Below are 27,638 nucleotides of genomic sequence, written 5' to 3' on the forward strand. Positions count from 1 at the left end.
TGACAAGAAAGAAGTTGAACTTTTTGGGAAGGTTTAAATCCATCCATCTGCTTATCCATTTTCAGGGTTGCGGGGTGGGTGGGGGTGTCTGTTGCTGGTCTAACATGTGGAGTGGACAGAGACAACCATTTCCACTCACATTCACTCCCGCATTCACACCTATGGGCAATTTAGAGTTACCACTTAACTGGTTTCAATCCCATCTGCCATAAAACTAACACAGCATTTTATAAAGAGCATCATACCAAAAGTCAAACATGGTGGTGGTAGTGTTATGGTCTGGGGCTGTTTTCGTGCTTCAGGACCTGTACGACTTTTTGCAATTGATGGAATCACAACTTCTGTTTTCCACCAGAAAATCCTGAGGGAGAATGTCCAGCCATCAGTTCATGCCCAGTTCTTGGGTTACACAGAAGGACGATGATCCGAAACAGGGCAGCAAATCTGCCTCTGAATGACTCAAAGTGGTTGGAATGGTTTGGAGATGTTTGGCATAACCTCGACAAACCTACAATGTGCCTGAATTTAAAAAAAAAATCTACAAACAAGAGCGGGCCAAAATTCCTCCAGAGTGATGTGGAAGTCTTATTGCCAGTTATCACAAACACTTGACTGGATTTCTTGCTGCCAAGAGAGGCGCAAAAAGAGATCAGATTTAGGGGGAAATTACTTTTTCAAAATCATCATTTAAAAACTGCATTTTGTGCTTATTGCGGCCGTCTTTGTCTAATATTAAAATTTGTTTAATGATCTGAACCATTTAAGTTTGACAGATATACAAAAAACTAAGAAATCAAGATGGAGGCAAACATTATTTTTCCACAGCACTGTATGGACACAGTTATTTGGCCAGAGGCCCTCTGGTTCAAGTGTATGTTTGGGGTGTGGAGTGATGTTGCTCAGCCTCGAAGGCAGGATCAGGTGTCTCTGTCCAGCGAGGAGTGGAGGAATATTTTCTCATAGCTTGTGCCCTCTCTGGACACTGGACCCTTCACTACCCCCTCCCACCATCCAAATATTTACCTGACATGTCTCTGTGGGTGGTGGCCCATCTACAGAAACATGTATACACACATTTACAATGATGGATGATTTAACATACAGATGTACTCATTTGGTTTTTTTACTGATTTATGTTTTGAAATGCAAGATTGATGTCAGTGGACAGACAATTTGAAGTATTTTTACTTGACCATTTTCATGCTAAAATGTATACAAAGCCTGCGCATATTAAAATAAAATACTGCATGGTCTGAAATGTATTCCTGTGGATTGGAAGAAAAATTCCAAGCATAGGTAGGTGAATGCAGACACACCGACACACACACCTGCACACATGCTTAAACAGAAGTCCATTCCCCTGTCAGGCCTCATTGGTGTCAACACTTTGAAGTTGTTGGCTGCTTGTTTACTGATACAAATTAGCAGGTAAGGCCGGCTTCAGAAGCGCAGAGAGCGTGGCAGGCTTTGTGGGTGGTGGGTCCTGCTTCTAACAACGCAGTCCAACTCATTTTCTTCTACATATCCACTTTTACAGCCTCTCATAGTGAAGGAATGCTTTCAGCCGGGTTCAACACGCTTAAAGGCCCGAGTCAGGACACTAGAAGCTGGGACGATTTCAGGGCTCGGGGCTCAATCAATACTGCCTGGCATAAAGCAACATGGCCTCCTGGTGTTTAGATTCATCTCTTTTCATAGATATGTTTTAGCTATATATACTTCGTGTCCTGTGCTGTACAGGAGTCTGGTCAAACAAGTAAATCAGTAAATAAGATTAACATAAATTTGATCTTTTTTCCTGAGCTACACAATAGTAAAGTGAAGATTTAGCAGAAAAACTTATTATATTAAAAAATATAAATTATACCTCAGATTTAGAGTCATAATGGAAAACTTTTAACTCAGCAAGCTGTTGATTCAGTTAATATCAGTTAATGTCAGACAGAGCATTATAATTTATTTGGCATGCTGATGAGGAAGTCACTTCAGAACACACGTATTATCCTTACAGGTATTTTTTTCAAAATCATTACATTTATTACATTTTCAGTCACTAAATTGCAGAAAGATTAATGGAAGAAAATCATTTGTGAATCCCCGCCCCTCTAACCTGTGAGTAATGACACTCATCATTCTGTCTCTTGATCTTTCAGTTTACTTTTAAACATATATCGCAGCACCCCCTTAAGGTCATTTGGGGTAATACTTATTCTTTGGATCCCCTCAATTTTATTAAAGTAGTTTCAGCAGTAAGTGAGGTACTGTGGTCTTCTAGTTTCAAACTGATGAACCAAGACTTATAAGGAGGATTTGTGTGTTTGGGACTAAGGCTGAGGTTTCTACATGTGTGTATGCGAAATCTTGCTAACAGACAATACAATACAATTTTATTTATAGAGCACAACAGACATACAAACTATTAGCACACGCAAAAAACAAACGCACAAAAAAAAAGCTGCTACAATGATATAAAAATAACGAGAATACACAAGTGTGGAGTGAGGGTGAAAGATGGGATTCGGTGTGGTTTTAGATAAAGTCTCATGTTTCCAAATGTGATGGATGATTAAAGTGCATATCAAAGATGTTGGAAGCCTCACACGGTTTCACCAGTCAAGTTTCATCACATGCCAACATGTGATCTGAGCCCTTCACTGCACTTAAAAACGAACATGATCTGATGCTACCAAGTAATCTACTCCCGTCACCCATGTGATATTTTTCCAGATTTAAATTGGAATGAATAATATGATAAAGCCTCAAGGGGTAACCCGAGTGTTGTTTACTCAGGCCACCCTAATGCAAACAACCCTACACACACACACACACACACACACACACACACACACACACACACACACACACACACACACACACACACCACGGGACTTACACTTACAGTTGTCACACACCACTGGGGGAGAGTGGAGGGGTAAAGCAGTAGGTGAACGGGGTAGTAATGACCTGCCTTCAAAACCAAAACACACAAAATGATATAATACAGGTTTTCTTCAAACAATGTAAGTGGATAACTCTAATAATACACTGTGAGACAGGGCATTGGTCTGTGTACCCTTGGTAGCACCTTTTACTGTACTTGCTCCTCTGTTTGGACCAACTTTCTTCTGTTTGGCTCCCTCTCCTCAAAAAGGTGTGAACAGCTAGTGGTTGGAGTTTCTGTGCTTGAAGGAAGAGCTTTGTACCTGAAACGGTGATATTACAGATTCTTGCTCTTAATGACATCACAAAGAGCTGAGTGTAGGAAAAAAATGAATAGAATAGATTTTGTGCATGGAGTGCAGTTTTAAGACTGGGTGGTGAATAAATCCTGGAAGGCTACAGTGACTCTTCCAATCCTGTTTTACAAGAGAGAGAGATCTGTTACAGCTGCTGTATTGGATCAGAGATTACTAAAAGCTATCCAGTCTTTAAGTCTGACGTCATTAGCCATGCCTGGGCCCAAACTCTGCTGCAGGTCCCTGAGTCACACGATCACTGCAGCATCACTGAGAGTTAAAAACTGTCTAAATCCTTTCATCTGTAATAAACCTCTACCAGGTGTAACAATTAAGTTTAACATCCAGGCATCCATGACAACTGAATTTATTAAAGTTAACGGAGTTAGAAGTTAGCAGGAAGTTAGCTCACTAGTTTCCATCTAAATATACCATGTTCAGGCTGAGGGTTTTCCAAAACAAATTAAGACGTACAACTCTACTATCACTTCCAACGTAAATGAAGACAGAGAACTAAACAGCAGTGACATTTGTAGGGTTAATGAAGTTTGGCTAACATAGCTGTGATCGCTAACCTTTTTCCACTCAATAAAAGTTAACGTGAGAGTTCCCGAAGGTTTGGGACAATTGCAATCGCATGGCAGGATGCTGTAAACGGACTGAACTAAATTCGGGAGAACAACAGATATAATCCATCCACAATACGAGGTTAGTTATTAATATACTGCTGCATGGGCTGGGCTGTAGTTACATTATAAGGTTTTAAAAACTGAGCTTTAAAATGATTAGCGGTAATAAAACCCGAGAGAGGCCGACAGTGATCACTGACTGGTTTTAGGAGCTTGTTGAGATTAAACAAAACAAGATACAAAGCATTAAACACAAAAGCCTTATTAAACGCAGAGTAGTTTGGGCCCGGAGCAGGATTCATCACGTCATCACTTAAAGACCGGATTTTACAAGTTTTTTAAAAAAACTGACTACAGTGTGAGTCATCATTGCTCTCCACTTTTTAAAATTCCTGTTAAAACTAGGTGGTCACTCACATTTTAGCCAACATCAGTGCCATATCTGGAAAAGTTAATTGTGCTCTGAGTGTTGCTTTAACTGAAAAACGTTTAAGTTTCACAAAATTCGGCTTGACAGTTTTTTGCATAATTTTGCAAATCATGCACTTTTCCTATCGCTCTTACTTTTGCAGAGAAGAACAGAATATATGAGAACTGATAAAGTTGTTACATTGTGCAGGGTATCTATGTGATATCACACACCATGCATGTGTTTTTGGTTGAATGCAAAGCAGATTTAAGTTTTCTCCACTTCACCTTTCATGCAGTCTTTGTTTCTCGTGCACTTGCTTCTGTGTAGAGCTACTACTGATAATCTCATCTTCATCTTTCCCTCCCTGTATCCTGGGCTTTTCCTCTCACTTTTCCTCTAGTTCCCTGGCTCCCTATCCATCTCCCACCTTCCTACCCTCCACCTCTCTTCCCCCCATTCACTTGATTTATCCCCTGCTCTTTTTTCCCTGGACCACATGGCCCGGCAGTTTGCCCTAAACCCACTCATCCAGAACCGATGTCATTCAGATCCAGTTAAATAAATAGCCCTATAAATTTTCTCCAATAATAAGCCTGGATGCTGCTGGAATGTGTGGCGGCGCGTTGGGGACGAGCGCAGAGTGCAAAATTCACTCAACCCAGAGCCCCAGACAGCTTGTACAGTGTGAGAAAGCATGGGCGCTGTGTGGCTGAAGAGGAATATGAGTTGCATGAGTGTGTGTGTGCTGGTGTGAAGGGAGTAGAGGTGGGGTTTGCACTCCGAGAGTCACAGTAGGAGCGGGTGAGTGGGAAACGGGGGAAATACATGGGAGAACCCAGACCCCCGTCTGTCTCCCTACCTGGAACGAGACCTCGGGGACAGTTTAAGTCGGCCCACCCAGAGACAGAGACACCAATCAGGCCTCTGTCAGTGGAGTCAGCTTGTGTGTGTGTGTGTTGCTTGTGCAGCTGTGCATGTGTGTTTATCTGCACATATGTTCCTAAAATGTATTTCAGTGGGAGTGAGAGCAGTACAGCTAACTTGTTTGCATTTACAATATAATCACACCCCTTCAGCCATTGTTCAGAATCTAGATCTGAATCCACGCAAGCACGTCCGCACCATTAAACTGCAAATATGTTCCCTCGTTAGAGAAAAATGTGTCAAGCCATTTATAGTGTCAGCTTTAAACATTTATTTCTAAAAAGCTAGAAATAACAAAAGCCTCAAAGAAAACAGTTGTCTTTTGTTAGTCACAAAGAAAAAAACAACAGTGCTATGAATGACAGAGCTTTGGTTGTACACACAACCTCAAAATAACTCGAGCAGCATAAGAAAAGTTATGTCAAAAGAGCTTTAATTTACTCTAAATCCCGACATTGAACAGTTAAGCTGATAAAATTAAGCAGTTTTTAATAGTGTGAATAAAGAGGGAGTGCAAAACACTTGATCATGTCACTTTAGAAGACTCTAATTCTCACTTTCAAAAAAGCTCACCCCCCTTTTAACAGGCTGATATTGACGGGGGGAAGTTTTCATCAGGAAAACAGTGGATACATATTTATTTCTTTTATCATTGTTACTTTCATGACAAAAAAACCACCAATCAAGTATAAAAGTGCTCTGATGTACATAAAAACAAGAAGCCTAACTGCAGTAGCTGGCTGGCAGCATGTGACCTCCTGCACCTTCCTGCTGCTACAAGTTTCTGTGGGAAACACAGAAACTCAATATTATTTCTCCCACCAACAGAGGGATGTGCTTCACACGAGGAGGTGGGATGGTTGCTGGTGGGCTGTCAGACAGTGTTCCCTTCACATTATGGCTCAGTAGCAGCAACAAGTGAGTGAAAAAGAGAGAGATATGGGACATGAAAGTATCAGAGAGATACACCTCCTCCACACGGCCTGCTCCTCTATGAAGATATTACCGGGTACTATAAAACAAACAAACCCAGCCTGGTGTCAATTGAAGGGAACTCTGTTTTATAGAGGAGTGAGCTACCGTTTCCACCCACCTGGAGGTTGTAGAGGTGCATTGTGGATAGGTGAAAGAGCACCCAGCACCTCCCCACACCATCCACAGTGCCTGACTCCATCCCGTTCCCTCTACCATGTCCAGTTATGGAGCTGAGTGACTGGTCCACTGTGTGATACCAGTGACCCGAAACCCATTTACTGCCTTAAATCGCTGCCCCTGTCCACCACCCCTACCTCCACCTCTCTCTCTGTTGCCACACCGCCAAACTCCTGTCTGTCTCCTCCCGAGGATGACAAATGACCTTCCCCACCATAAATGGGGCTCAGGCCCCACGTGGCTCCCGGTTCCCTCCTTGCAGCCTGCCCTGTCCGCTTATAGAACGGATTCCTCATCCTGAAATGAAACAGTGGAGCTGCCCTCCCCTCCACCCATTCCACCCACAAGAGCTCCAGCTTATATCTATGTGTTTATCAAATCTACATGGAGAAAATAAACACCGTTTGAGCGTGATGCTGACAGATTAGCTGGAAATATGAACGCCAGCCATAATGGAAAGAAGTGGGCATTTATCACCAGGAGAATGGATACTGTTTCACGTGTGCGTGTACCTGTGTGTGTGCTCGATCTCTGCTGAATGAAATGATCCGTCTGAGTGTTTGCATATCTGTTTTTTTTGTAGCTTGTGTTTGCATACCTGTTGCATGAATTGGTCTGTGTGCGTGTGTGTGTACTTACTACATAACCGTCTGGCTCCCATGTGAGGGAGTAAATCTATCATTCCCGCTGCATTTACCTACCACTTCACAGAGCCGTATGTCCAGTGTAAACAACGTTTATCACTGCATGCAAATGAACCCGTAAGCTGCAGCCTCCACAAAGACCCCATTCACCCGCGGCATGGCGTTTAACCGGCAACGTGAATCTGATACCTCAGATTACAGGCTTATTCTCGGGCATTGTGCACGGATTCACTGTCAGTCACATTCTACTGTGCCTTCCGTTCAGACAAACCTTTACAGACTGCGTGCTGTGGAGCCATTATTGCACTCGCAGTACCAGTACCAGTCCACATAAATGTCCACTTGACAAATCCTCTGTGAACATAAGAGACAAGATTTATCTCCTCTCCACCCTCTCCTCCTCCCTTTTTCTGCCTCTGTTTCCTCTTCTTGTATCTCTCGTCCATCCTTCCTTTTATAACTTCCCTCCCTTGTATCCTCTGAAGGAGGCATTGGTATGCGTTAATTGCAGTAATTTTGCCTTTGCAGTACACTGAGCACACTGACTACATGTTATATGTGAAATCAAATGTTTTTATTATTATTAAATCACCTGCCTGGTTAATGTTAATGTGATTGACCTTGATGTGATGAAAGGATGATCGGTGATTGGATTTTACATCCCGGTTTCTCAGCATCCCTGTGGTGGTTCTTCTTTGTCCATCAAAATCAATCATCTTTTAGACACTGACACTGACTGGCGGCTGAACAACATGCGGCACATGTTTCTGTGAATTACAACTTAGGGCCCCACTGGGAGGTAGAAGAGATTTATAGGACGCTAATAAGCACTATCGCCTCAGCAGCTCAAACTACAAGACGCTGTGAGTGAGAGTAAGAAAGGGAAAAGAAGAAGGGAACAAAGATGAATGGAAGTATACACCTGCAGATGAAAGATGGTGGACTGTCAGGAAATTTTAACGGCATACAAGGGTAAAATCTGACAGTCGCAATTTTATGAAGACAGCAGCGACAGAGGCTGTGGCAGAGAAAGAAAAACAGTAAATAATTTCTCTCTATTTAATGTGTATATGTTTAATATTTATGATAAATATATGCACACAGTCTCACTGATTACAGATACAGGAGAGTATCTCTTGTAATCTGTTTTTCTTTGGGAGTCATTGTATTGTGCACAGAGCTCTTTGGAATATGTACTGTTTACTGTCTGGCTGGTATCCATGTATAGGTAATATTAAAATTTTCAGCTCAGGTGTGTTTTAATATGGGCTTTATAAAAAGGTATTAGACAGAATAAAGAATTGTACTCGAGTGCATCCCCAGGAGGTTTAAAAGAAAAACGGATCCAGCTTCTCAATCACGACAATTGTTTCCTCAGAGGAACAGGCCTGAAAATGAATTTCTTTCTTATTCATCTCAGCTCTATGTGTGCCTATATGTGCAAGCAGTGTGTAAGTTAAGACATGTTCCCTGTCAGTGCTGCTCTTGTTTTGAAATGACTGCCTCCCTGTAAGATCTGCTTTTGACAGAACAACAATGGCATCAAATCTGCCTGAAGAAACTCTTACATAAAAAGAGAGAACGAGAGCTTATATACCGGCGTTGTGTGTGTCCTCATGTGCAAAGACATGCATAACCACCTATTTGTCCTTATTTGTTGTGAGTGTGTGTGTGTCTGTGTGTGTGTTTCCCTGTCTATCTCTGTGTGTGTTCACCTGTGACAGCAGCCATTCGTTATACAGAGATGAGCTCATGAGGGTGGGTCTGACTGAGGGACCAGTGAGTGTATGGGCTTGTGGCCCATTTCAAATCCACTGTTAATCCTGGCCTTTCACCCTGGAGAGTTTAGTTAACAGAAAGTGTGGTGGGTGGGTGGGTGGGTAAGGAATGTAGAAATTTAAAATGCATTGGGTATAAAACATGGACTGTTTGCTTATCACTTACTTATCAGAGTGCTTTACACCAGCACATACTGATATATTTTAAAGGTCACTAATATGCGTATAAAATGGGAAATAAAACCTTTCACAAAGCTAAAGCAAACTTACAATTGAGAAAATAAAAATCCATCCATCCATCTGACAAATTGACCAGTTGGACATGGCCGAAACACCTCTGGGAGGCATTTAGGACAGCGGTCTCCAACCTTTTTTGCGCCACGGACCGGTTTATGCCCGACAATATTTTCATGGACCGGCCTTTAAGGTGTCGCGGATAAATACAACAAAATAAAACCAGTACCAGTACCGAAAAAAAGAAGATTTATTCATAACACACGTGAAAAGACCCAGGAAAACTGAGTTAACGATAAAAACGATAACAAAATAACGCTGAAAAACGATAAAAACCCTGAAAACCATACATTTCACACCTGAGCCTCAACTCTCGCGGCCTGGTACCAAACAACTCACGGACCGGTACCGGTCCGAGGCCCGGGGGTTGGGGACCGCTGATTTAGGAAGCATTAGTAATCAGATGTCTGGACCACCTCAGCTGGTTCCTTTCAATATGGAGAAGTCTGGACTTGTCGCCTGATGATTTGCCAGAACAGCCTCAAGGCCGAATGAACGCCTGGTTCCGAATTTTTTTGCAAAGCCACTTCTGGTTTGGCTGAACAAGTCCCACAAGCCTACCAAGCTTGAAAAGACTCTTTCTTCAGCTGCTGCCATGACATGTATTAACTACTTTATGCCTTCAGCTCTGTGCAGCTGCCTCAGCAGCGAGGTTGAGGAACTTGGTCCACTTGGACTCTTTGTCCCCAGCCTCCTCAAGAATGTTGTCAAAGTTTTGCTTGAGGTAGGAGTCCAAGATCTTGCAGATCAGGGCCTCTGCCTGATGCTCCCGGTCGTGTGCAGCGGCTTCTCCACCTGATCCAACCTGATCAGCTGACAGATCAGCACTCGTTTTCACCTTTCTGTTTGAACACACTGTTCTTTATGTGCAATCTGTAATCAGAATAGCAGGTTCCTGCTTGCTCTCAAGCCACACACTAGTTGTTGTGGGGATAGCGGTTTCATTATATATTCTGGGGAAAAGCTATGAAAGGCTTATGAAAGGTATCCTATTTTATATATTTTTTATTTTTATCATGATTTATCATTATTAAAGAAAAAGCAACTGTTCGACTGAGTGAAAAAAGTGTGAATGATAATTTGGGTCAAACTCAGTGTTGAGTATATTCTCACAAACTTTGTCAGATTGTGTAAACAGGAAGGGACAATCTTGTTTAAAAAAGTGAGATTAATGTTGATTAGCACACCCAAGTTCCAGACATTTAATGATAAATAATAAAGGAAAAAGACAGGACTAGTGATACATGTCTGAGTTTAATATTCAAAAATGTGCTGATCGACATATTTAATATTAGAAATGACAGGTAGAACATGATCCGCTTTCTTTTTTTAAGCTTCTTGTTAACTTTTCCATCTGCAGTTTAATGCTGAGTAGGTTTCATACAGTCGAAAATATCAAAGCTCAGCTGAAAAGTGGAAATTAGGTACCACCGGAGCTTCCCAGCTTCCAGCCAGACAGCTCACGCACACATCATGCTACCATCACTGAACCTCAAGCAGCCCTTTGTACAGAGGTGTTAGCAGTGTGCGTGTGTGTGTGTGTGTGTGTGTGTATATGCTCTCCTGCTGGCACAGCTAACACGGTATACATGAGCAGCACACAGCCACTGGCATGTAGTCTGCAGGGGATGTGGGAAGTCGAGAAAACCCAAGGGGGTTTCATCTTGGTTTCCCCACACGCACACTTTTTACAGTGGGTGTCACTCCCCTTAGTGTTCTCGGGCACACAGCCACACTTTGACACTAAAAAAGGTGAAAATCTTTTGCAAATAATGAAACTTCATCCTTTAAGATTTACTTTTCTGCTTCCCGAGCTCTCCCTTTCTCTCTTTTAGCCTGATTGATTGTTTCGCCCTGTTTTCGTCAACAGAGAATTTCACAGGAAACGATGGTAATTAAGAAATATTGATGCTGGATACATCTATTTGCTTTTCCAAAATGATCATTAGTAAAATTCGGCTGCAGTCGTTCATCACTGTGCAGAGGCTCTTGGCATCGGACACACATGGTCGCTGTGGGCCTATCCCAGCATTTCTCTTGGCTATGACTTCATTAGAGCTTGATTTGCTGTCCTCCAAACATGTGTCTCTCTGGGAGATATGATATAATGAGTGGACTAACTGCTAATCTGTCTTCCATACGCACTGTAAAACATGACATACCTAAGCAATACAACGAGGTGGACAAAATACCGGAATCACCATGACAGGAGTGTTCATTTGGATTGTTGATAAGCTTGTGTTAGCTTTAAAATTGCCTTGATGATATGTTTTAAGAGAAACATAAGGCAATTAGTGAGGTTCCTAAGAGGCCCAACATTCAGCAGAATATCCATCACACAGTCTGAAAGATTGCGAAATCATTATAACACACCGTATAACTACGGAAGGATACAATAGTTAGGTTTCCGTTCAAGAAACATAAAGTTCCTCCTTGAGAACGGCTAAAGAGCACGTACTGAATTTAGACTCTTCCTCTGGTCTGTAATGCTGGTCTGTAATTCCCTTTACATATGAAGATTGTGAGGATCACAATCATACTTGCAGCAACACAACTAAAAAATTGAACAAAATCAAAGCATTTCTTGTCTATCTGCATGGTTAACTGTTCAATTAATTTATCTTACGTTAAGTTGTTTTATGTTTCAGTGGTGCTGTCCACACTTACGCTAAAGTAATCTGACCAGAAGAGGATGGGAGCCACGTTATATATCAGAGTAGGGGCTGAGATAAAGGACATTTTCTTTTTTGTTAGGCCTGTTTGAGTTTTGTTTGAGTTGTTGCTTTGTTAAAATACTTTGTTACTATAGTTTTAGTTTTAGATTTAGTTTTGTTCTTTTAAAGGGAACCAGTTTTTGTTGAACCAAATTTATGTTCTGAGTTATAATAGTAGAATCTGGTAACTCCAGTATTTTGTTCTAATTGGATTAGAATACTTTTTTCATTGTGTTCGTTAAAACTTGTAATATTTATTCTATCCAACATAAAAGCTGATTGACATTTTCTTCATTTTTGTGACTAAGAATTTTACATACTTTATTTGACATTATTCTGTAATTCAAGTTCAGTAATAGTCAGTGGGTGTTTTTGGCAATTTGACATTTTTTATTAGAGTGTGCTCAAATATGGGATATTGCAGGATTGCTGGATTTCTTTTTCACATTTTAACTAGCCAATACTTTGACATTTTTTGATACATTTATCCCAAATTATACATTTTGGTTCATTTTGATGGTAAGAAAAACAATAGAAAATTATTTTTCTTTAATAGTTTTTGAGATACTGATGTTTCAACATTGCCTCAGCTTTCAATCTTGAAACCTATTTGGTATATTAATGATCAAACTTTGCAACCATTTGCCAACCAATCAGGAATAGCCACTTTCCCCTAGTGGCTGAAGGCTGCCAGGGAGTCACTGACCAATCTCTAGGCCTGCATGATTGGGCCTTAGCAATCAATTTCACAGCGACTACCAGCAACCTCTAGCAACTAATTGCAACTGATTGGGGGATATTTATTTCTCTCTAGCAGCTGTTGGTTGCCAGGTGAGCACTCACTGGTTTCTAGACCTGTCTTAGTAAGGCCTAAGTAGTATTAAGAATCACAGACGCAGTTTATGAGTTGTCATCTCTCACTGCTGTCTATTCAAGTGCATCCATGGTTGGTGCACACAAGAAAACTAAATAGTTGGGCGGAGTACAAACCATGCAGTTCTGGAAAGTATAAAATGAGGTCTGATGTGTCTTTTACCTTTTGCCTGCATGCAGAGGTTTATTTTTACAAGAAACAAACAAAACGTAATGATAGCTCTGCAGGAATGAAAAGTCATGTGCCACAGAGAGTTGGCTGCCTGCACGGTTTCATTCTAGCCAAACACTGCAGCAGGTGATTTCGCTCTCAAAGTTTCGCCAGTTATTGAAATCACATGACCAAAACCTAGAATGGGGATAAAAAATAAAAAAGAAGTGCATGAGACTTTGATCGGTTTTGAGCTGCTGCATGCTAGCTTAAATCCTCATGTTGTAATGCTCAGAGGTGTTGGCATTCAAAAGCTGCTTTAATCCATTTGTACAAGATATTTTGAGGCTGCACAGAGTATTGACTTACTGTCTGCTGGGATGGCGTTTGAAGATGGAGGGAACTGACTCCAATAGCCCGACTAGTGAAGGTCACACTTTATGTGTGCTGAGAGTGCAGCAAATCTCTCTGCAAATCTCTGTCATAAACACACACAATCTGCTGCTGTACAGCTCTGAACCCTGACCTGACAGCAGAGCAAAAACCAATTACTGCTCATTTGGACTGAGCCTGTCTTGTAAGTGTGTGTGTGTGTGTGTGTGTGTGTGTGTGTCTGCGGAGTTTCAGCAAAACTCTGTGAGCACAAAAAGTAACAAAAGAATGATTTATGATGGTCTGTAGGATAAGTTAAGTGTTAAAAGACATAGTTTGCTATTAGTCAGTAAATCCTCAAGATACCTTTACAGTCAAAGCTGGACTCGTAAATCAAGTTCAGGGATGTCAAGTATTATCGAGACAAGTTTAGTGGAAACTGAGTTGTAGAAGACTCAAAAAAGGTGAAAAAGATAGAAAGAGTGAATCATTACTGATACAGGTGGGCTGTTACATGCACTGCAAACTTGAACTGTGAGAAAGCAAAATTTCTGTGCAGGCACTTTGGACATAAACTGATCTTTAACCTTCACAGTTTTGTACTGTTGTGAGAGTAGCTGCAGGTAACAGTGTTAATTCATAGCTAGCAACTAGACATCCCATGTTCTGTGTCCTTCAAGTTTGAGACAACCTACTTACCTGTAATATTTCCTGCAGTGTGGCTGCATCAGAACTGGACTATTCCCTGTTGTGTCCCACATGTGAGAAATGACAGCTATGAAAATAATCCTGGCCTTAAGCTCACAAATCTGTCTGAAGTTCACAGTGGTCCTCCAAGTTATTCATATGTCTTAGTAAGCTGCTACTGCAATAATTTCCAATATTCTACTTTTACAGTGTCATATTTTTAATATTTAACTCCACATAAATGAGCCTGGACATGCACCAAACTCAACACACACAGTATACAGACAAAATTATTGGGTCACTTACATATTAAACCTACTGGAGCTCATCCATAGAAACCATACCACAAAGCTCCTGGAGCACAGTTGTTGTGCTGATGTTAATACATTAGTTACATTTATGCACTACACGCCTGAGTACTCATGGCATCGCTCTGTAACTTAACATGGTGTGCCACGTCTTGGCTGAGTTGCTGTGGTTTCTAAATGTGTCCAGTTTGCAGTAATACCAGTTATAGTTCATTGTGGAGTATCTAAGAGGGAAGATGTTTCACACCCTAACTTGCTGCAATAGTGGCATCCTATCGCAGTGCCATGCTGGAATTCACTGAGCTCCTCCGAGCGACCCATTCTTTCACAAATGTTTGTAAAGGCAGACTGCGTGACTAGGTGCTTGAATTTGTACACCTGTGGCAATGGGGCTGAAAACACCTGAATTCAAATTGTGCGTGGCACTTTGGTACTTGATCAGAAGCATTGGCCTTGAGGCGACTTTTGTTGTGATTTGGCGCTATATAAATAAAATTGAATTGAATTGAATTGGCACCACATTTCAAATCAAATCAAATCACTTTTATTGTCACATCACATGTGCAGGTACATTGGTACAGCACATGTGAGTGAAATTCTTGTGTGCGAACTTCACAAGCAACAGAGTTGTGCAAAATACAATAATGTAAACAAGCAAAATACAAGAATGGCTACATCTGAAACTAATAAATATATGTACAGTATATAATAGTATATGCATTTCTGGATGTGTATACTAAATATTTTTCTATGTGTGTGTGTGTGTGTGTACACATATTTTACAAATTAAATAGAGTAAACAATAAATAAAATATATAAAAATATACAGAGTTGAGACATGTGCAAAACAGTGGCATTACTGTACAGTATGGAGTGCATAATGTTAAAGTTCCAGTAGTGAAGCTGAGGTGTCTATGACGTGTTCAGCAGTCTGATGGCCTGGTGGAAAAAGCTGTCTCTCAGTCTGCTGGTTCGGGACCGGATGCTGCAGAACCTCCTTCCTGATGGAAGCAGTCTGAACAGTTTATGGCTGGGGTGACTGGAGTCCTTGATGATCCTCCCCGCTTTCCTCAGGCACCGCTTCCTGTAGATGTCTTGGAGGGAGGGAAGCTCACCTCCAATTATCCGTTCAGAGCACCGCACCACATTTGCACTGGTTACACTTATACATCATATTCCGTAAGCTCTATTTGTCAACACAGTATCAGTGTGTAAACAAACATAATTTAAATCTATAATTATAAGCTATTATGTATTCCAAATCCTTTTTTTTTTGCCTAAAGTGAACAAAAAAGTGGCAAACAAGATAAACTAAGCAACATGACAGTAAAACAAAGACAAACTACAAAATATACAGCTCCCAAAGAAGGCTTCGTGTGACCCCAGACACCAGTGGCTTTGACAAAAAGTCAGTATGTGACACCATGGAGAATAAAACTATGTCAGCATTAAGGCAGGCAACTCTGTGAAGCTTGGAAAAAAGTGCTCCATCATTTTGATTCTTTTCCTGCTATGGCTAATATTTTGAAATTGAGGAATGCCTACATTCATGAGTGATGAGGTCTTGAACGCCTACTTTGATCAGCCCTAAATTTGCAGTGAATGTCAGTGTGAAAGCGTTCAGAGCTCAACGCATAAATCAGCCAACCAATTTGAATTCACAGTGAGAGTAGTGTGATAAAATAACGAACATATAATATATGGTTGCACGAGTAGAGAACTGTCGTAATGTGAACAGACTCACTCAGGAATGTATTGGTTGGCCAATCCTATCTGAGGTTTGCTGACATTAGCATGATAAATGCACGAAACCTCAGTGTCAGCACTGAACAGAGAGGTAGCTGCTGTTTCATCTTTAAAGCACTGAATTTTGGATTAATATCAACATTATGATAACAACATTTTTAACTAAAGTATAACATAATGCTTTTCATAGTCACTTGATTAATAATAATACAACAGACAGCTATCAACAGATGGAAAAATATCTCTGAATGATCTGTGTTGTTTAGTGGCCACAGATGTGTTTCCTTTTTTACAGCATGTTCTCACGGTGTTACAGAATCACCTCGCCATTAAGCAATAGGGAAAAAGAGGACAAAACATAAAGAGCGCTGTCACTTGTTGTGGCTTGCAGGACCCAATAAAAGTGAAGACACACTTACAAAACTCCTTTTCTGCAGAAAACCCACAAATAGTATGTGGGGACTTTCCATGGCTGCATCAACAAGCACAATACTTCAATACAATCACATCCACCTATTCATTTTCTTCCACGTATGCTATTCAGGGTCACAGGGAGGTGGAGCCTATCCCAGTTGGTATAGTGCGAAAGGCACTGCACAACCTGGATGGGTCGCTAGTCCATTGCAGCGCCAGCGCAGAAAGACAGACAACCATTCACACCTATGGCCAGTTTAAAATTAATATATCCCATGTCTGAGGCAGGAAGCCAGAGTACCTGGAGAGAACCAATGGAGACTAATTCCACACAGAAAGGCGTGGATTCGAACCCAGAACCTTCTTGCTGTGAGAAAACAATCTGCTGCCCCCAGCATAATTACAAGTTCCAAGTTCCTCTTTTAAGCAAGTATGCATCATTTGAGGATCTACATTTGAGAGTCGCTGGTCCATGAGGTCTCATCTAAGTTTCCAGAGGTTAACCCAATGTCCCGTGTGACCCAAAGGATTCAGTGGAAGACTGTCGTTCCTCTTTGTGTGTTTTGGACCCCACTTCCTCCTCCGGCATCTCAGGAGGTCCAGCCAGGCCTGGCAGCCCCTCAAAGACGGCCTTCTTTTGCCCCTTGCCCCTGGGGAGTGCAGCCTCCGACATTTATGCAAAGTCAACAAGCCCTAATTGTGGGGTCAGCTTACAAGCTAAATTCCTCTTGAGCCCATTAACAACTGCAGTTAATTATAAGACAGGCAGAGGGTGTTTGAGCGTGAGTGACAGTTAGAAGAGGCGAAAAAAAAGAAGCTCTGAAACATGTTTTGTTCATCACAAACTCAAGACAACAGACACAGCCACACTCGTCTTTTCTAGATGGACCTCCCAGACTACAGTAAATCTCTTTTTCATTGGTCTTTGTGGTTGGGATTTGCTCTAATGAAGGAAAAGATCAGAACAGTGACTCAGCCACAATCAGACCAATTTTCCTACATCTTCGATGTGGCAGCTTGACAGTGGGCTCTATCTGCCCTCTAATTAGACTCTTGGAAATCTACGGGCACATTAATCTAAATAATCAGACAGTGATATAAGCAAGGGAACTGGAACAGTGTGGCAAGTACAGGTTATATGACAGAATGACACAAACTACGCACAGCAAAGCATGCACTATTTACAGCACATGCTGTATATACGGATACGGAGAATGATGTTGGAAACATTTCAACATCATCTGTTCCTAGAAATCCACATTTTATAAATCAACATTGACAAAAAAAATTACATATAATTTGATGGTTTTAGGTGTGTGATTGCTTTGCTTTTTATGTCATTATCTTCAAACCATGCACTACTGACAGACTGTGATTATATCATGTACAACAACACCGGTTGCTTGCCAAACTATGTACAGCTTTTTCCAGTACTTAAAAAGTCCCAGTATGGATGGTGTATGCACTCTATGTCATAAACCCACTGTTTCTGTTGTTATCCAACTGTCACATATCACCAACTTACAATAAATGGACTTCCTCAATTCTACAAAAGATTTGATTCAAAATTCATTTCACTATTTCTTATAAGGAGTGAAGGAGGGAAAAAAAAGGAGTGATTGTGGGGCCAGCAGAGGCACCATCAGGCCTCGTGGCTGTAAGCCTGTTTTATTGAATTTTCTGTTGTCTTTATAAAGGCAGGCTAAGACGGGACCAACAGGTGCTAGTCTCAAGTGGGACAAGCATTAGGATGTTCCCTTTGACCCCAGAGGGAGACTGGACAGCTGCAGTGTCTGGGTTAGGGTACTGGTGGGCAGTGAACGAATGAGTTGACTGACAGAGCTCCCCAGTTTCCAGATACTGTTTCCAGGTCGAGGCCAAAGAAAAGCTGAACATAGCATAATCACATAATCGCAGTAGTTAGATAGATACATTTTATCAGCGTGCATACACTGGACTATGCTTTTGTGCTATCTGATCAAGTCTGGATTCAAAAGTGTTTATGGATGTTCAAAGCAATCATAATTGAAATAGATGGTAGTAAAGAGATCCATGAAAGGCAATTCAATAATATTAACATCGCTGCAGTCGTTTGATTCCTGTTTCTTTTCTCAGTGGAATTATGTTCAACTGTAATGTTACCCTATTAATACATATACTATATGTTTTATTTTGTCCTCTTTGTTGCAGGTTGCCAACCCCTGGTCTGGGATCCTGGGGGCATGTTTAGCTAATTCATTCATGACCTAATTCATAAGCCTTTATCCTATATATACTATGCCCTTTTTTTGCACAGCCAATAGGAATCCACATATTTAAACTCAAATGGTGCCAGCCAGGTAAAGACCGGGAGGAGGTGGCTGCATGGCTTACAACTTGCTACATATAGACAAATGCAAACAGATTACAAAAAAACCAAAACAAACACACAAAAAAATCCCAACCAGGGCCCTGTGCTTCGTACGTCGCTTACTACATCCAAGATCAAATGAAACAGCCAAGACCAAATCATCGCGCTAACTCTGAGCTCGCTATTCCGGTTCCCCGAACACACCTGTTGTTGACGATTAGTATAGCTGGATGAAGTAATGTGAGATCACTGGGTGGCCCAACAGGGGCTACGCATCGATAGTAGAAACATTGATCGGCAACCCTTTGATTGGTCGGCGAAAATGTCGAAGGAGCGCGCTCGGTATTTTTCGGCAGCAGAGCAAGAACTCTTGAGTGAGGGATTTCAGGAGTTTCAGAGTTTAATTAAAACGCAAGGGAACACTGCAAAGGCTGCAAAAGCAAGGAGAGAGGGCTGGCAGAAAGTTGCTGACAAATCAAACTCGTAAGTAATTCAATAATAACAATAATAATGGAGTGGATTTATATAGCGCTTTTCAAGGCACCCAAAGCGCTTTACAATGCCACTATTCAGTCACTCTCACATTCACACACTGGTGGAGGCAGCTACGGTTGTAGCCACAGCTGCCCTGGGGCAGACTGACAGAAGCCAGGCTGCCATATTGCGCCATCGGCCCCTCTGGCCAACACCAGTAGGCGGTAGGGTAGATTTATCATATCACACCATATTATCCAATATTATATTACATTATATTATATTATAATATGTTATATTATATCCCCTTTCACATTAGAGCCACAACAGGACCCACTAGAACATGGGAACAAGTAAAAGTGAAATATAAGAATATTCTACAGAATGGTAATATTTATCACTTATATTGCTTGTCCTCTCTTGGAAAGAGACCCTGGAATACTCTGTTTGTTTGTTCATAACAGCAACCAAGAAAAGGGCAGAGCAAAAAAAAAGACAGGTGGTGGTCCTGCACCCCCTCGTCAACAAGTTGGTTAAGTGAATAATACCCTCACGGGAAAATCGATATCTCTCTATGAGCACACTGTCGCGCTGAGCTAAAGGATCCTGTCTGTCCCGCAATATACGCTGAATTCTGAGGATTCTCCTTATCAATCTTGCACCTTCCGCAATGGGTGGCTCGCGTAAACGGACAGGATATGACTGCGACAGACTTCCCAAATCCACCTTCGCTTTTATAGCCGTGGTCTCTCATCTTGATTACACGAAGTAATTTGCAATTACTACTCTGAAATATGAATTACATCTGTAATAATCACATACATGTAATAGAATGTTAATAGTACATTTCCCTTTTTTAGGGAATGACCTGTATGTATCTGTGTGAAATCAATAAAAGGATCAAGTGCTGCATTATCTTTAGTTACATTGATGTTATTTATTTATGGTGAAACAGTGGTGGAATATCGCTGTTGCTTTCGTATGAATGACGCGGACATACCTGCGTGGCCGCGATCTAATCCTGTTTACATAAAGTAAACCTGCTCCCCAGCAGGTTTACGCTTACGGCTCTGTTGCTATGACAGCAAGTCCCGGATGGGCTTCGGGGAACCGAACGATCCAGGATCACGCGAAATCGTCAACAATCTCATCCAGCTAACTCACTTAGCGCGGTACGAAGAACAGGCCCTAGGACTCTTGAGATGTGAAATCTCTTTTGCAAGAGTGGCTTGGCAGAAATAAAAAGCAGGGCAGTTCTAAATGATTACGCAAAAATACACATGCAATATACACCCCAGCAGAATCTTTATTTGTTTTGGCTCTGCAGTGACTGAAACTTTACTGGCTCTAAAAACAAACAATGAGCTAGCAAAGGTAAATACACAGAATGATAGGAACTGACGTGCAAATCAAGTAAAATCAAGTGTTTCTTAAGAGTTTCAAACAATTATGTGTATAAGCTGTTCATGTCAGCTGGTTCTTTCCAGAGCATTTGACTCAGATGTTCTCAGAAATATGAGTAAGCTGCAAAGTAGAACTTGAAATGGTGCTATAATAGAGTTTTGTTGTCTTCAACTCCCCCTGTGCGCCTTGCGTTGACCATCCTGGGAAGAGGTGGAAGGAGAGCGGTGCACAGACCAAGTTTATGGATGTGTTTATTAAGGCTCCTAAAACAACAGCAGAGCGAATTGCTGGCACAGCGCTTGGTCCATTTCTCCCTTCTCTTTTACTTGTGTTCCCCCCTCTCTGTCTCTCACTTCTTCAGTTATCCTACTACATTCTCCTCCTTTCTGTCCAGCTGCAGAAGAGGAAAACCCCTAACCAGTTGGCCAGGGAGTTTGTCAGCCAGTCAGCTGGCCACAATGTACCTGCAAACCAATAGACATGTTTAGAGACCTGCACTGGCTTCAACAGTTGTTAGTTTAAATGACTGACTGTGTTGTACAAAATTAAAGGTAACTTTACTAACATAATTTGATTGATATATATTAAAGTGAGTATTGCACAATTTCAAAAGTGTCCATCAGCTGCATGACTACTAAATATGCAGTGGGTGCAGTGTACTTATGTTTTTGCCAAGAGCTGCTTGCAGAAAAATAGAATCAGCTTGCACCAGTTATGAGTTTGCACCTGGGTACACATCTACAGCACATCTGTGTACTTATGTGTTGTCTGTCTTCTTCAGTGGGACGTTTGCTAAGTATACATGTCTCTATTTGACAAAGCCCTCTTTTATAATCTTAAAAATACTCAGTAGCACATAATAGCGACTACTGTAAGAGAGAGAAGATTCCCCACCTGGCTTTTTCTGGATTTTTACTATTGAACACATTCGTTTCTGTGCTAATATGACAGTATGTAAGAACATATTGATTTTGAGTTCTTCATTTTAGTACGGAGAAATTTAACACGTTTTTTTTTTTTTTTTTTTTTTTTTTTTAACAAGATAGCCAAAGATTTAATTGGGACTATGTTGAAAAAAAAAATTAGTAAAGGCTTTTAAAGCACTAACACCAACCAATTAATAACTGCTAACCCATACATACAGAAGCTAGCATGTATGTGCAGTATTCAAAGCTCATTCATGATTCAGCGCTAGTAAATATTTTAAATATATATTGGGAGATTCAAAAACTCAACAGTGAATTATATTTTTTGTGAAAAATGCATCCTTAAAAAATGCACTGTGAAGAAAAGTCTCCATCAAGCAATAGCTGGTCCTGATGTTTCTAAACAAGAAAATGAAGAAATCCGATTCTCACGAGAAGGCAGCAGCAGGCAGAATTTATTGGTTTGATCCAGGAGTTGAGTCTTTCATCACTTTCATACATATTTCAGGATGTTGGTGGGGCAGTTTGAGCTCTTGTTGGTGGAATTGCGACCACATCTGAGGAGGCAGAGAAATAATTTCAGAGCGGTTTGACCCAGAGAGGTGCTAGCTATGTGTCTAAGGAAAACTAGTATAAATTTACTATTTCCGTATCATTCTATCTTCAGTGGTAGTTTTGAACTACAAGTGTGTTTGTTTGCAAATGCAGTGGTCTGACCGGTCAGATCTGCAGGCAAAGAAATCTGAAAAATCAAGCTTGATCCGAAATTATGTGGTTGGTGTGAATGGCTGCATTAAGAACAGGTGAGTCTGAAATGATGTTTTCAACACATGAAATATTTGCATGAATCTTACACGGCTGGTGTTTAGAGGAGGGTGTAAAAAAAAGTATTCAAGATTAGCAATGCTAGCTTGCTAATCTTGGCACCAATAGTTTTTCCTAACAAAACTGCATAATTACTTATTGCGAGGTTAACCATTTTCAGATTTGCTTTCCCCAGTTTTCTGTTTGAATGTTTACTTCCCTGCCAATGTTTAGTTAGCTCAGCTAAACTATACAACCCATCTCTTTCAAAAAAGGAAGATAGGGATGCTTAAGCACACTGGGGCGTGAGCTCAGACCTGTTGGACAACGGTGGTTGTAAAACTGCCTATGGTGGTGAAAGCCTTGAGTACACAGGTAGAACAGTTAGTGTCTTGTCATCATAACCCATTTCTACTTTGAATATATTTGCACTCTGTGGGTCCCTGTGTATGTTTTGGTGTGAATAAGGAGTACGACATATTTATTTGCCTAGTCTTAAAAGGCTATTCCCTATAGTTGCACAGTATACATGACTGTTCAAACTGAGAAGAATAATGCAGATTTGTTAAGCAGACAAATTGTGAATATAAACCAGATATGTAGTTTTGCAAATACTATTTGTAGTTTCAACAAAATACAGCAGAAGAAAGGATTTACATTTATATAAAGAATACATAAAGAAACACACATTACAGATATAGCGATGCAGTAAGCCACGGCACGTTTTACAAACGAATACAGAACAATCTGCTGTGTTCAGTATGCTCGTATGTAAGACATTTGAAAACACAAGTAAATTAGTTTAAAAAACACAAGAGCTGATATGAATAAGATGCCCTGAGGGATGGGACCTGTTGATGGAGGCATGTCGCATATATTTTAACACTACTGAATAGTCGCATTGTTAGATGCTCATCTACAACAATTAAGATAGCGCTTAGAGAGATGAATGACAATTCGCATAACCTTCCTTAAAGTGAAAGAATGGTAACTGATCTGCTGTGCAAAACAATAAGCTCTAATTGGAAGTCAAAGACAACAGAAGGTAAAGAGATGTCTGCTTATTAATACAGATTTGGACAAAATTTAACCAGAGGCACTAGTGTCCTTTCTAGACAAATCATCACCACTGTTACACCACTGTGCAGATCGACTGGTACGTTTTTTTGTTTTCACCTTGCCGATCTCTGTGTTATGGTGCAGTATATTCCAGCAGGTGATTATGCATCCGTCTGGCTTGGGCAGATTTTGTAAAGTGCACTAGAATCACAATGATGTGCAGCTGAGATCAAAATGAAGGTTGACTTTTTACATAGGCATGGTGCGATCCAGACTAAATATTGAGTAAGGTTTATAACAAGCTATTTTGACGCATCATTAATAGAGGTGCAACAATACTCGTATCAATATTGAACCGTTCGATACTGTGCTTTCGGTTCGGTACGCATATGTATCGAACGATACAAAATTTTTCATTTATTTTATCAACTTTTCTTCTGATGATGCTGTCTGTGTTGAGCGCTCAGTGGATCTGCGTTCGACTACTGCGCCTATGCTGCACTGTCGAGTGCAGATCCACTGAGCGCAGCGCAAGCTAGCAAGACAGAAGCTAAGCTCGTTGCAGCATAGCAACTGCCTCAACGCTACCCGAAATTGAACCTCCCCCACCCTCATTCAGATCTGGCGTTTGGAACTATTTTGGTCTTCATGTGAAGTATGACCCTGAAGGTAAGCGTGTCATGGACAAAAGTAAAACAGTATGTCGGATGTGCCGCGCAATGCTCAATTGGTGGGAACTAGCGCGTTAGAACAGTTAGCTTGTTAACGCGTTGACGCCGTTCAGCCCCACGCACGGTAACTCGTTAACGGAGATTTGCCGCGTTATGGCGTTAATGCCATTTTAACGAGATTAACGCTGACAGCACTAGTGGGAACACAACGAATATGACTGCACATTTACGCCAACATCATCCTATTGCAAAGACAAGTGGAAGCAGACAAAAACAACAAGCACGCATGCTATGAACTTTACCTGAGTCATTTAGACAGCTGTTAGCACATGATTCTCCTTATGGGGACCTGATATGTTTAATATGCTGCTGAGAATATAGCCCAGAAGAAGCATATAGTATAGCTTTTATTTTGGAAAGAGACATTTCTCTGTAATAAACTCTCTTTTCCAAAGATGAGTGATTTCTCGATCAGATAGATTTTTTTATTATTATTTTGTTGTTTCAGCAACATTAAACTTAAAAACTGTACTTTTGAGTTAAAATATATATTTATAATTTTAATAAATGACAAATTAAAAAGACATGAACATTTTATTGTATCGAAAAACCGAACCGTGAATTTTGTGTATCGTTGCACCCCTAATCATTAACCATATGATGTGTAATATAACTACAGAGATGGCTGGGATTTGATAATTCTCCATAATTTATATATTTTATTACAATGCTAATGTTAGTTCCTGTGCATACTGACTGCCACTGTGTGCCAGAGTCATGACACTACATCGCTGATCAGCCTGTGAATACGACACTTTGCTGCCGTTTGTTTTAGAGTAGGGATATTCCTGACAAGTAATTTACAAGTCAGTTAAACAGGTAAAAAAGTCTTACTGAACATACTGAAAGGTAAAAAAAAAACCTCTTAGAAACAAAAAAAAAAAAGAAAAAAAATTGAGAGGAAGCTAGTGGATGAGGGTGCATGACGGTATTTTGTGTATTTATTTAAGAAACACCTAAATGTTGCTTTCTTGTTCTTGTTGTTCATCCTTGGTCAACATCCATGTGCATGTGCAGAATGTGCAGCTTTGAGTTCTTGTGTGAAGAAAACAAAGGTAAAGGTGCTAAAGGAGAGTAACGTTAACCATGCTGTGGTTTCACAGGACATGAATAAAAGTAGCCTACAGCTACCTCCTTCCATTAAATATATTAGCATTAGCTACAATCTAAACCTAAAAAATGTGAAGATTTGATATATCTTTTTAAAACTATCAATAAAAGATAATCTAGGTCAACATGTGAACATAATGAATTCGGAAGAAATAAATTATAGAAAACTATTTAAGTTGGTACAAGAAGTCAGATAATGTCTCCACAGTCACAACTGACAAAAAGATTAACATCCGTAAATGCAACAGAGTTAAATTTTAATATCTTAATTCATTCGTCAGTCTTTCCATGAGTCTGTCTCCTAAGCCTGAGGTGTGCTGTGGCATGCATGGTGTGAGAAATCAGCTCCTGGCGATCTGCCAAGCCTGTCGTCAAACAAAGAATTGATGCTCTGCCCTGTGGGCTTTTCCTTCCTGTCTTTACACCGACTAGTACAAAAGCTTCGCAGCCAGGAAAGATTACATGTCTTCTTTAGAACCTTCCTCCGTCTCTGCCAACTACCAAAGGCTTGGATGAACCGGGGAAGGAGGGCTCTTCTCGATAATAGAATGTTCCGTAAGGAGCAGTGATTCCGAGTTAAGCGTCGTTCCCTGTAGGAACACAAACTCCTCTGCCTCAAAATGGCAATTTAAATGGAGAATGTTATTTTATAGGGGTGACAAATTGTAGGTATCTCTCGTGGCTTTGAGTGAGCGTTTCAGGGCGGCTTGCCAACTTGCCGAGTGGGAGCCAGAGTTTTGACAGACTGCTGCACCTGACCGTGCACAATCTCCAAGATCAGTTGCCGTCACCCGGCAGCAGCAACTGTCAACCAATAAAGAGAAGCGCACACTCAGGATATCCCACCCACTTGGCAATCTCATCCAATGATGACTGCAGAAAGTATATCCAACCATCCATTTTCTCTTATACTCTTATAAGCCTCTTTAATGAGATGATGAATGACGTGGTATCTCCCAGCAGGATGGCCACACACACAAAGCTACTGCATGCGGTTCATACATTCACTTAATCTACACTACTGGCACAAGTGCAGATCATTTTTCTCTGATATTTTACTGCATCTATGTACAATTTAGCTTTCTGTCTCCATCTGTCTACGTCTCAAGTAACGTTTAATACAGCGCTGTCTTGGAGGATTATATTTGTTTTAGCTGAAACGTAGAGACTGCAGCTGGTAACACTTGAGTTAGATCACTGAAACAAATTTCATTCATATGGTAAAAAATACATATCTTACTCTCTTTCACTTCTGCACATAAAATACAAAAAGAAAATACAGACAGGGATCAGGGTTGGATCAGATATCTATAATCGAGGCAGTCTGGATATAACAATTGTTCTCCTGCTAGTGGTGTAGTTATTTGTTATTTGTAGATGCAGTTTTAGTTGTGGACCATTCAGATTGATGACACAGGTCTTACAGTGAGTCCTTGTCCAAAACTATACAAAAGGTATTAAATTTCTGTTAAGGAAATGCTTCACCCATGAGGTTTACTCAAAAGACTAACACATTTTGATAAAAAAAACTGAACTGACTGACAGGTAAACTGACTGACAGAAGCTGCACCCACAATGATAGAGGATGAGACAATGAACAGAGAGATGCATGACAATGACAGTGAAAACTATGCCAATCTGATTGTCACACTGGATGTGGGCTTCCAAGATGTCCAATACAATTCAATGCATGCTGCATCGGCTTGTTCCAATATTCAACTTATAATGAAACTTGAACAAGCATGACCCAGCTCAAAAACAGAGACTATTGACTTCAATGTAAAGATACTGTATAAGAAAATATAAACATATAAAAGAAGAAATAAGAAACACATTTGCACATATTGCTGTGTGTGTGTGTAAGCCCAACAAGCAGGTGACCACCAATGAGTAAGCACTTGGCAACGGTGGGAAGGAAGATCTCCCTTTTAAAAGGAAGAAAAGTCAGGCTCAGGGAGGGGAAGTCATCTGCTATGTCTGGTTAGAGGTGAGGCGAGGGAGACGAGGATGGAACCACCAATCTGCGCTACCTCCCGAGCTACAGCTACAGCTTTTTGTTTACATGAACAGATTGGAGTCTATTAGATAGATATGATTCTAACTAGTGCAAAATAATTACATTGTAGCAAGTCCATGCCTATAGCTGTTTTATTGTATTGCTTCACTTTATGGAAGTGCACTTTGAAATTTTGTTCTTGCTTAAATGTGAAACTGAATGAATCCCCCCCCCCCAAAAAAAGGGTTAAAAATGTAAATTTGCAGACCGTTGTGCATGATGTGCATCCTGACCTTTCTTCCTATAAGTTTTTATTAGTTTATTGCATCGGTATTCATTAGTCGTGGGTTGGGTTATATGTTCAAACTGAGCTTTCTTTGTTACAATAAAACAATAAATAAATACTACAGTACTACAATTTTGTTTTTTTTTTAAGTCTGTTCCTTAGAC

Source organism: Diplotaxodon limnothrissa, linkage group LG12 (assembly GCF_057381915.1).
Source record: "Diplotaxodon limnothrissa isolate DT_005_m linkage group LG12, D_limnothrissa_male_GT1.1, whole genome shotgun sequence".
NCBI classification, from domain to species: Eukaryota; Metazoa; Chordata; class Actinopteri; order Cichliformes; family Cichlidae; genus Diplotaxodon; species Diplotaxodon limnothrissa.